Genomic DNA, 12,179 nt, shown 5'->3' with positions numbered 1-12,179 from the left:
GTAAAATTTGACCTGATATTTGTTTGGAAGTAATGTCTATTCATTATGCAGAGTGTAAGACGAAAAGCCACTTACTGGTCCAAAACCTGTGTTCCTCTTGAGAAGTAAGGGGAAAACTCAATTTTCTGGTGACTGCAGATTCAATCCGTTTTATATGTCCCATACTTCATTTTTAAAACTTCAAAGCTAAAACGGAAATACATATCTGTAATGCAGACAGACCAATACAGTGTCATACATTATATATCTAAGCATAGCCCCGGTTATAAAAATGAGGATTTTCCCGAGAGTTTTACAATATCTTTGACAAAAAGCCAGATGCCGAACTCATTTTTTTTAAATCGAAAAGAATGAGTGAAAAGCATAAAGATAGACAATAAATACAAAACAGCAAAAGTATTTTGTTCAGAATCGACCAATTGCTACACCGTTTCAAGCTCATCCTTTCTGCACACTCCGAAAGAAACACACGTGTTGGTTGGCCAATGTATATATCCAGAACAGTACAGTGGTAATGAGCGTTTTATATTTGTGATACTAATATAGATTACAACCTTCTATCTTTTATTTCTCTGACATATTTATTATAATAAACGTGGACATGCATGTGAACTCGTGCATTGTAATACGCAAAGATTATCTGTATGCGACCATACAAGGCGATAAAATCATGGGATATGGAATGTAGTAACCTATATTAATAACAGACAAATCCCATCTCAATACACTACTCATGGTAAACACGACTGGTGATTAAGATAATGATCTGTCTGGTAAAGTTTTCAGCCAGACCTGTATTAACCTGTTTAATTGATTGTAGCCATACTACAAAGTTCTGTAAAGCCACAGAAATAGGACTGTTGATCGCCATTACAGTGAAATATTTAAAGTAAGAGGATAATACGTGATGCTGGTAGAGAATATTTAAAACAATTCCCATGGTAACGGCGAAGATTTGCTGAGAAATAAGTATATTATTTTGAATTTTTTATATCTAATGTTGGTACTAGTTTATCAGATCAGTGGAGTGTATACTGTTAGAGAGGATATTAAAGTACTGTTTCATTTGAATGCGTCATACCTATTTTTCAAACGCGCTTTTGAGTGACCAGGACCAAACAAATTAATTAAATGCAATATAAGTTGCTGAACAAGTCCTTTATACTGTTGTCAGATGCGAAGAACGAATTAAGGCACCAGCGTTGTATCGTTGCACGGATTCGTTTGAAGTTTGTCTTAAAGCGTTTGACGTTACAGCCATATAGATATGACAACAGTTCTATGCAACCACCAAGATGATCATAACCCGTGAAGTTGTTGATTATTGAACAAGGGGCAGTGTGTCTCATGGCGTAAAAAGTCATCTACCGTTATTATATTAAACTCTATCAGTGGAAACTCGGTTGGACGGGTCAATATGATGTCATCTTGTTGTTAAAGCCTTGCGTGCACACAAGCGTTCATCAACCCTGCAAACATGTATTGATTATATAATAAAGTATACTTAAAATGATACAAAATGTCTGTTGAAATTTACGGACGTTACTCAGCCCGACGCGGAGTTAACATGGATCTGAGCAGGTGTGCCACTGAAGTGGATTTATATGAGTTAACATTGGGGTTGTTACTGACGTCGGCCGGGTGGGATTGTAATTTTTAAAGATCGAAGTTGCAAAATTACGAAAATCTAACGTAAATATTTAATATATTGTTGTCAGGCCAAGAGGTGATGTTGCAAAGAATCGGGCCGTGATCAGTGATGTCCGAGGAAACAAAGTCACTGTTGTCTCCGATGTGTTTATCAAATATTATGTTGATAATGATAATGTTGCAACACAACATTAGACTGATTAATATATCGCGAACCACCAAAATTACTAATTTAAGGGGGGTATATTCATTAACAAAATAATCAGTGAAGATAAGGAAGAAAATATTAACATATTAAATAATTGACTCTTTCGTACTCTCAGAGATGATTTCATACAACCAAACTACATATCTTAAATGAACAAAAGTCCGGATTCATATTTATTCATCGTTGCCTATTTTAGTGGCAATGGAGTCGAATGATAATAATGATAAATAATGTCCATAGTGTTGGGCTATCAGTAACGTGTAGCGCTAAAGACAATACCGTTCAAGAATCGTTCACATATATAATTGTTGTTGTTGTTGTTCGAGGGTTGAACGCCATTTTTCAGCACAAGATAGGCTATACATGGCGGCCAATATAACTGGTAGAGGAAGGACCCTGGAAAACACAGGGAAGAACCACCGACCCACGAGAAGCTACTGGCAGGCTTTCCCACGTATCCATGCTAGCCGAGCATCGGACTCGAACCCACGCAGACAGAGGTGAGATGGCAGTGATCCGGAACGGTGAGCGCTTTAGACCACTCTGCCACTCGGGGCCCCCACATATATAATATCGGTGTCATTGGTCAATGGAGATGAAATTCAGTTTGAAGGATTCAGAATGTATCGGGACAAGTTCTTAGCAGTCTTTGGTGTTTGAGATTGAGATTAGATTTATCATTATATAGAAGTAATGGATTCTGATCTCGGTGACGATGTTGCTTAACATAAAAAGAGGTTATTGACAAACCAGCAAAGAATGCCAAAGATTGATATTAATTTCTGTTCACTTGTCCACGAATATCTGCTTCAAAATGGTGGTAACAAACTCTCGTAGAAACGCAACTTTAATATTGTCAAGAACCAAATAGAAATAGACTGTTGCAACCACCGTGATGCACCACTACCAAATCGAGGCTAGCTTGATATCATCGTACTTGCTAAAGCCTAATCGTTACTGTACCACCAGATGAAGAAACATTCAGGCATTGTTTATACGAGAAAGAAATGGAATTCACCGTTGAATCCACCAGTGAATATGGTACATCAGCAATCCCTCAACTAAGCAAGAAAAGATCTCGTCTGTTCGTCAGCAGGGATGGACTTGTAAGTGAAACAGGTCATGGACGATTATGAGAACAAACATTTCAAAACATTGTTCAATAAATAGTGTAGACATTATATTTCTAATTAAAGATGGTAATATGACCCAGAAAGCATAGTTGCTGGAAATTTAAATATTCCCCAAATATATATTTTCTATGATGATATGACAGTTATCCCAGTAGAAAAGGGTAATTGGTTAGCAGTTGTTGCGCGTGTTGCACCTGATCAAGGTCGGTTCATTGAGCAACTGAATTAAGTGATTACATTATTAAAGAGCTATGATGGATCCTCAATGTAAACGACTAGAAGAAAAATATTCGAAGCGAGCAACAGCTGTAAAATGAAATTACCAAGAGAACCGTGTCTATCGTGAAATACAAATTTGTGTGTGTGTTCTTAGATGTGATTTTGTTGGCTTGCCGCGGCAACATCAATTGATCTGGGTGTGCGTTTATTTATAACAACGACAACCATTATTTGTGTGCCAATCAGGATTATTGTTTTGGCTATATCAATAGTAACTGGTGTCTCTAGTAGTGCTAGCTAACTAATTCCGATACGGTTACATTTAGAAATACATGCTGATTCAGTCATTTTCGAGGCAGCTCAAGGTAGAATCAATGCGATTATAGTCAGAATATGTCTCCCCGTTTGTTTGTACACCCTTACCGATTTTTAAACCCCCCCCCAAAAAAAAACAAACCAAAAAGCATAAATGAGATTAAAAAATAACTCACGGAACTTAGTTCATGCATTGATTTATAATTTCAAACCTGATTATGAGCAAGTGGGCATTGGTACTGTTATTGTCTGCACGTTTAATATCAAACGGAAGTTTTGATTGTAAAAGACGACCCTGCTCTCCGGTCATTTCCAGTTCCTTGTCGCTATACAGGCCCAGGGTGTACTTCAATGTCTTGTCGCTATACAGGCCAAAGGGGGTCTTGTAATGCTAATTCCCCTTGTCGCTATAAATCTTGTCGATATACAGGCCCAGGAAGTTTTGTAATGTTAATTCCCATTGTCTCCCTATCGCCCCATTTTACTACTCATGTATGTATGTCACCTGCTTCTGATATCCCTCTTAAAATCTAATGAGAAGTCGTTTGAAGTTTTTTTCTCCATAGCTACAAAAATGATGTTTATTTTCCGTTTTAAATTAGTGTGGTTGTTTACCATGGCCATTTAAAGTATATAGTTCAGGTTTAATCTCTTCTACATCGAGTACATTTTGCTTTTGTTCATTTACTGTCATTCAACGCCTCGATGATTGGCATGAATGTTGTATTATACAAACAACACGTGTTACGTTTACAGTTACCATTAGCTTTTATTTTATTTCATCATGGTTTATTATTTTTTGCATTAAAAGTGTAATTTTAATCGGTTCAAACATTTGCTTTTAATTATTCAACGCACTATTGACGTAGTTCTGACAATGGTTTCAAGGTCATCCATTCGCCACATAGTCTTTACGTCGTGACATGTTTGTTAAACAGTCAGTATTCGTAAATAAACCAAAATGACAGTGGTATGTGTGAGAGAACAGAGAACAAGAGAACACAGTGCAGCTTTATTTGTGTAATATTTCTCAAGTCACTCGCATATGAGAAAAAAAAACCCAAATTAAATATAAGATGGCACAGAATATTTGTGCTAAGGAGATCAGGATTACTTAGTATGAAGATCAGTAAGACAGAGAGAGAGAGAGAGAGAGAGAGAGAGAGAGAGAGAGAGATTTGTTGAGTGGAGTGTACATATTATATCCACAAGTGGTATATTTTCCCAGCACCTCTTTTTTCAGACAATTTATAGTTGCCATTCTTAAATTTCAGTAGATACTTGGCTCCGGGTGATATTTTTAGTGACATTGTTAGAAAATAGTATCAAATTAAACTAGTGTGTCAAAAGTTGCACCAACAACCTTCTGGTACCGAAGTTTATAGACATAATCTAATTAATTTAAACCCCATCAGCTTTCAATTACATGTAGGATGTGGCGCAATCTTTGATTTCTTAAACAATATATGCTTAAATTGTCATTTTAGGTTCAATATATCAATAATTGATTATATTAAATGAAAATAAAAAAAGAGTTTGAAAGTACTATAAATTAACGAAATTTATGTATAACATTGAATATAGTTAATAACTGTTAGGCTGTAAGATTTGACCTGATATTTGTTTGGAAGTAATGTCTATTCATTATGCAGAGTGTAAGACGAAAAGCCACTTACTGGTCCAAAACCTGTGTTCCTCTTGAGAAGTAAGGGGAAAACTCAATTTTCTGGTGACTGCAGATTCAATCCGTTTTATATGTCCCATACTTCATTTTTTAAAACTTCAAAGCTGAAGCGGAAATACATATCTGTAATGCAGACAGACCAATACAGTGTCATACATTATATATCTAAGCATAGCCCCGGTTATAAAAATGAGGATTTTCCCGAGAGTTTTACAATATCTTTGACAAAAAGCCAGATGCCGAACTCATTTTTTTTTAAATCGAAAAGAATGAGTGAAAAGAATAAAAATAGACAATAAATACAAAACAGCAAAAGTATTTTGTTCAGAATCGACCAATTGCTACACCGTTTCAAGCTCATCCTTTCTGCACACTCCGAAAGAAACACACGTGTTGGTTGGCCAATGTATATATCCAGAACAGTACAGTGGTAATGAGCGTTTTATATCTGTGATCCTAATATAGGTTACAGCCTTCTATCTTCTATTTCTCTGACATATTTATTATAATAAACGTGAACATGCATGTGAACTCGTGCATTGTAATATACAAAGATTACCTGTATGCGACCATACAAGGCGATAAAATCATGGGATATGGAATGTAGTAACCTATATTAATAACAGACAAATCCCATCTCAATACACTACTCATGGTAAACACGACTGGTGATTAAGATAATGATCTGTCTGGTAAAGTTTTCAGCCAGACCTGTATTAACCTGTTTAATTGATTGTAGCCATACTACAAAGTTCTGTAAAGCCACAGAAATAGGACTGTTGATCGCCATTACAGTGAAATATTTAAAGTAAGAGGATAATACGTGATGCTGGTAGAGAATATTTAAAACAATTCCCATGGTAACGGCGAAAATTTGCTGAGAAATAAGTATATTATTTTGAATTTTTTATATCTAATGTTGGTACTAGTTTATCAGATCAGTGGAGTGTATACTGTTAGAGAGGATATTAAAGTACTGTTTCATTTGAATGCGTCATACCTATTTTTCAAACGCGCTTTTGAGTGACCAGGACCAAATAGATTCATTAAATGCAATATAAGTTGCTGAACAAGTCCTTTATACTGTTGTCAGATGCGAAGAACGAATTAAGGCACCAGCGTTGTATCGTTGCACGGATTCGTTTGAAGTTTGTCTTAAAGCGTTTGACGTTACAGCCATATAGATATGACAACAGTTCTATGCAACCACCAAGATGATCATAACCCGTGAAGTTGTTGATTATTGAACAAGGGGCAGTGTGTCTCATGGCGTAAAAAGTCATCTACCGTTATTATATTAAACTCTATCAGTGGAAACTCGGTTGGACGGGTCAATATGATGTCATCTTGTTGTTAAAGCCTTGCGTGCACACAAGCGTTCATCAACCCTGCAAACATGTGTTCATTATATAATAAAGTATACTTAAAATGATACAAAATGTCTATTAAAATTTACGGACGTTACTCAGCCCGACGCGGAGTTAACATGGATCTGAGCAGGTGTGCCACTGAAGTGGATTTATATGAGTTAACATTGGGGTTGTTACTGACGTCGGCCGGGTGGGATTGTAATTTTTAAAGATCGAAGTTGCAAAATTACGAAAATCTAACGTAAATATTTAATATATTGTTGTCAGGCCGAGAGGTGATGTTGCAAAGAATCGGGCCGTGATCAGTGATGTCCGAGGAAACAAAGTCACTGTTGTCTCCGATGCGTTTATCAAATATTATGTTGATAATGATAATGTTGCAACACAACATTAGACTGATTAATATATCGCGAACCACCAAAATTACTAATTTAAGGGGGCATATTCATTAACAAAATAATCAGTGAAGGTAAGGAAGAAAATATTAACATTTTAAATAACGCTGGACAACAAATTTTTACAAAAGTCATGTTACTGAAATAAAATTAGTCAATTCTTATCAATTTTTATGTGCTGAACACGAATATGACAGTCAAATTGCAAAATTGGCTCTAGTTTTTTTGTAATCTGCAAGAAATTAATGTTTACATAACGAAATGCATTCCAATAGAAAAGGTCAACTGTAAATAGCCTACCTATAAAAAATCAAGTCATTGACTACATCTTAGATTTCTTCGCCTGTCTCTTGTACAGCTGTTCGGGAGCATCTCTGAGGAGTGTCCAGCAGTAGTCAGCCAGCATTGTAGTGGACCATTTTCCCTGGTATCTTTGTTCCATTGTTGCGATATCTTGATGAAAACGTTCGCCGTGTTCATCACTAACAATACCACAGTTGCTAGGAAAGAAATCCAAATGGGAATGAAGGAAGTGAATCTTTAGAGACATATTGCAGCCAAGTTTCTTATACTTCATCAACATGTCTTCTACTAGTTCCTTATAGTTTTCTGCCCTAACATTTCCGAGGAAGTTTGTAGAAACTAGGCGAAAAGCATTCCATGCTTGTTTCGCGTCACCTTCCAGCAAGTTGTTGAACCGGTCATCTTTGAAAAGCTCTCGAATCTGAGGACCCACAAAAACTCCCTCTTTAATCTTTGCTTCGCTGAGTCGAGGGAATTTTTCATGCAGGTATCGGAATGCTGGCAAAGTCCGGTCAAACCTAGTTTGATGTGAAGGGGTGGTAGCAAGATTTTCTGAGCCTCAACCAGAGCTGGGTGTTGGATATTCTTCTCTCCAATGGCTACATTCTGCCTGTGAGTCCATTCCTTCCTCATGTAGTGCATTTCCCTTGCTCGGCTATCCCACTCGCATAAGAAACACATGTATTTTGTATATCCTTGCTGCAGTCCCATTAAAAGGAGAACTACCTTCAAATCACCACAGAGGTGCCAGCTGTACTTGTTATACTCAATGGAATTCAGTAGCTGCCTTAAGTTATCGTATGTCTCTTTCATGTGGACAGCATACGCTACTGGAATAGATGGAAGAATGTTTCCATTGTGCAAAAGCACAGCCTTGAGACTCAGTTTCGAAGAGTCCACAAATAGTCTCCATTCTTGTGGGTCATGAGTGATTTTTAAAGCATTCATGAGGCCCTCAAAATCGGAACAGAATATCAGATTACTTTCCTTTCTGAAGAAAGGCTCCAATTGCTGGTGGCGCTTTCGATATGCAGTAATTGTGACATCTTCTTCTAGAAGATTCCATTGTTGGAGTCTTGATCCTAGCAATTCTGCCTTGTTCTTTGATAAGTCCAAATCACGAATCAGGTCATTTAGTTCTTCCTGTGTTATTCTGTGTGGGGTTGATGATGCACCACAGTGAAAATCTGGATCACTGCATGCTGATGGACCAGGAGAAGAACAGGTCGACTCACCTTTGTCTTCGTCAGATGAATCAAGAGAATATTCTGCTGGAGGTTCTGGAATAGGAAGTCCCTCACCATGTGGAACTGGTCTCAATGCAGACGGAATGTTTGGGTAGACTATTCTCGACTTCTTTCGCTTCGTTATTCCGCCGGAAAGAGGAGGAACCAAGCAGAAGTAACAGTCATTTAGGTGGTTGCTTGGCTCTCTCCACACCATTGGGACTGCAAACGGCATTGATGACCTTTTGCAATTCAACCACTGTGAAAGCTGTGTTGTACATGTAGCACAGCATATATGCGGAGCCCAAGGCTTGTCTTGGTCACCAACCTTGCATCCGAAGTAAAGATGATATGCCTTCTTCACTTGAGAATTGATACTTTTCTTCTGGTTGGCAAATGTCACTTCCCCACAAATATAGCAAAAATTGTCCGCGGTATTAACACACTTTCGAGGCATTACTGTTCTTTATTGTACGTAAATGGATAAAATAATAAGTTTTATGTAACAGTAGCTTGAACTGTCTCGCACAACGTCTAAAATATTTTAAATGCTGAACCTATCTGATTGGGCTTTATATAGTACACTGCTTACGTCAGCTTCAGCAGCCGCCTGGCATTAGTATAATAGGCCTACACATGTATAGTACACTGCTGACGTCAACTTACTTCAGCAGCCGCATGGCATTAGTATTGCATTGCATCAGAAAATGATGCAATCAACTGTGGATGATGTGAGCATGATGGTATTATGCAATGTTACATTATTATTCCGGATGTTGCTGCAGTCCTACTGGAGAAATTTACACAGTGAAACATAGAAAATGAGGTATATGAATATCTTCAAAACGAGAGCCAATACAAATTTGTCACGGTTATATTCGTGTTCGGCACACCAAAATACTACAGATTAGGGCCTTTTCAAGTCAGTAATGATTTCACTGTTGACCAGTGTAATTGACTCTTTCGTACTCTCAGAGATGATTTCATACAACCAAACTACATATCTTAAATGAGCACAAGTCCGGATTCATATTTATTCATCGTTGCCTATTTTAGTGGCAATGGAGTCGAATGATAATAATGATAAATAATGTCCATAGTGTTGGGCTATCAGTAACGTGTAGCGCTAAAGACAATACCGTTCAAGAATTGTTCACATATATAATTGTTGTTGTTGTTGTCGTTCGAGGGTTGAACGCCATTTTTCAGCACAAGATAGGCTATACATGATGGCCAGTATAACTGGTGGAGGAAGGACCCTGGAAAACACAGGGAAGAACCACCGACCCACGAGAAGCTACTGGCAGGCTTTCCCACGTATCCATGCTAGCCGAGCATCGGACTCGAACCCACGCAGACAGAGGTGAGATGGCAGTGATCCGTAACGGTGAGCGCTTTAGACCACTCTGCCACTCGGGGCCCCCACATATATAATATCGGTGTCATTGGTCAATGGAGATGAAATTCAGTTTGAAGGATTCAGAATGTATCGGGACAAGTTCTTAGCAGTCTTTGGTGTTTGAGATTGAGATTAGATTTATCATTACATAGAATTAATGGATTCTGATCTCGGTGACGATGTTGCGTAACATAAAAAGAGGTTATTGACAAACCAACAAAGAATGCCAAAGATTGATATTAATTTCTGTTCACTTGTCCACGAATATCTGCTTCAAAATGGTGGTAACAAACTCTCGTAGAAACGCAACTTTAATATTGTCAAGAACCAAATAGAAATAGACCGTTGCAACCATCGTGATGCACCACAACCAACTCGAGGCTAGCTTGATATCATCGTACGTGCTAAAGCCTAATCGTTACTGTACCACCAGATGAAGAAACATTCAGGCATTGTTTATACGAGAAAGAAATGGAATTCACCGTTGAATCCACCAGTGAATATGGTACATCAGCAATCCCTCAACTAAGCAAGAAAAGATCTCGTCTGTTCGTCAGCAGGGATGGACTTGTAAGTGAAACAGGTCATGGACGATTATGAGAACAAACATTTCAAAACATTGTTCAATAAATAGTGTAGACATTATATTTCTAATTAAAGATGGTAATATGACCCAGAAAGCATAGTTGCTGGAAATTTAAATATTCCCCAAATATATATTTTCTATGATGATATGACAGTTATCCCAGTAGAAAAGGGTAATTGGTTAGCAGTTGTTGCGCGTGTTGCACCTGATCAAGGTCGGTTCATTGAGCAACTGAATTAAGTGATTACATTATTAAAGAGCTATGATGGATCCTCAATGTAAACGACTAGAAGAAAAATATTCGAAGCGAGCAACAGCTGTAAAATGAAATTACCAAGAGAACCGTGTCTATCGTGAAATACAAATTTGTGTGTGTGTTCTTAGATGTGATTTTGTTGGCTTGCCGCGGCAACATCAATTGATCTGGGTGTGCGTTTATTTATAACAACGACAACCATTATTTGTGTGCCAATCAGGATTATTGTTGTGGCTATATCAATAGTAACTGGTGTCTCTAGTAGTGCTAGCTAACTAATTCCGATACGGTTACATTTAGAAATACATGCTGATTCAGTCATTTTCGAGGCAGCTCAAGGTAGAATCAATGCTATTATAGTCAGAATATGCCTCCCCGTTTCTTTGTACACCCTTACCGATTTTTAAAAAAATTCCCCCCCCAAAACAAACCAAAAAGCATAAATGAGATTAAAAAATAACTCATGGAACTTAGTTTATGCATTGATTTATGATTTCAAACCTGATTATGAGCAGGTGGGCATTGGTACTGTTATTGTCTGTACGTTTAATATCAAACGGAAGTTTTGATTGTAAAAGACGACCCTGCTCGCCGGTCATTTCCAGTTCCTGGACAAATACATTTTTAGCGAAGGGGTTGATGCTCGACCACAGATGTATATACACAGAAAGTAAATACTACGTCGAATGCTTCCAATATTTACAATGTCTAATCAAGCAAACGAAATGAATGACAACTACAAATTTGCCATTCTCGTCGATTTAACAAGCATTGTACTTTCTTTGTACATGCGTACAACCGGATATAACTTTCAACTCTCAAACGTATGGTAATTTATGGAGGTATCTGGCAGTTACCAAATAAGATGAACTACGTCACTCTATCGTATGAGGAAAATAGACTCTTCTATTGTGTACGCAATATGGCGTCTTGTTAGTATGAAAACTTCATTAAGCTTGAAATGTGTAGACGATGACCCTGTTAGGGCCATCATGGTCACAGTCAGGATTAAAATTATAAATAAATGGATCAAAAGCAATGTTCGGTGCCAGTTTATGACATTAAAGATTTTCTTTACTGAAATCGGTAGGGGGTACAAACAAACGGGAATTTATCCTAAAACTATAGGAAACTGTACTCTGTGACTATCGAAGATAAAATGAGTGGCAAGGTCGAATTTTGCACTTGTGATGGAAATAGAAAATTACCAATAATTCCTGGCACAGATAAGAAAATGGAGTAGCGGATATACAAACAGTAAAGGTCGAGTAATTTCCTTTATAAAAAAAAAGACAACAAGCCTTGTGTTTGTCAAGTCATAATCTCATAAACGTGTATCATCTAGTACTGGTGAAATGGTGAAATGGGGTTTTGTTGGCTTCTAATATAAGTCACCGCATTATATACCCAATGTTTTCATCTTCTTCATTGAATG

At 37.4% G+C, this 12,179-nt stretch overlaps 1 protein-coding gene across 3 annotated transcripts in view; it reads left to right on the top strand.

Moving 5' to 3' along the window:
• The window catches only part of LOC149776348 (uncharacterized), a 57,109-nt gene that overhangs the window by 24,091 nt on the left and 20,839 nt on the right, over positions 1 to 12,179 (top strand). The gene's annotated exons all lie outside the window — the stretch shown is intronic.

This window comes from Sinohyriopsis cumingii, chromosome 18, assembly GCF_028554795.1.
Source record: "Sinohyriopsis cumingii isolate HCF-2022 chromosome 18, ASM2855479v2, whole genome shotgun sequence".
Classification (NCBI taxonomy): Eukaryota; Metazoa; Mollusca; class Bivalvia; order Unionida; family Unionidae; genus Sinohyriopsis; species Sinohyriopsis cumingii.
The sequence above is the reverse complement of the archived record's forward strand: the minus strand, read 5'-3'. Positions and strand labels throughout refer to the sequence as shown.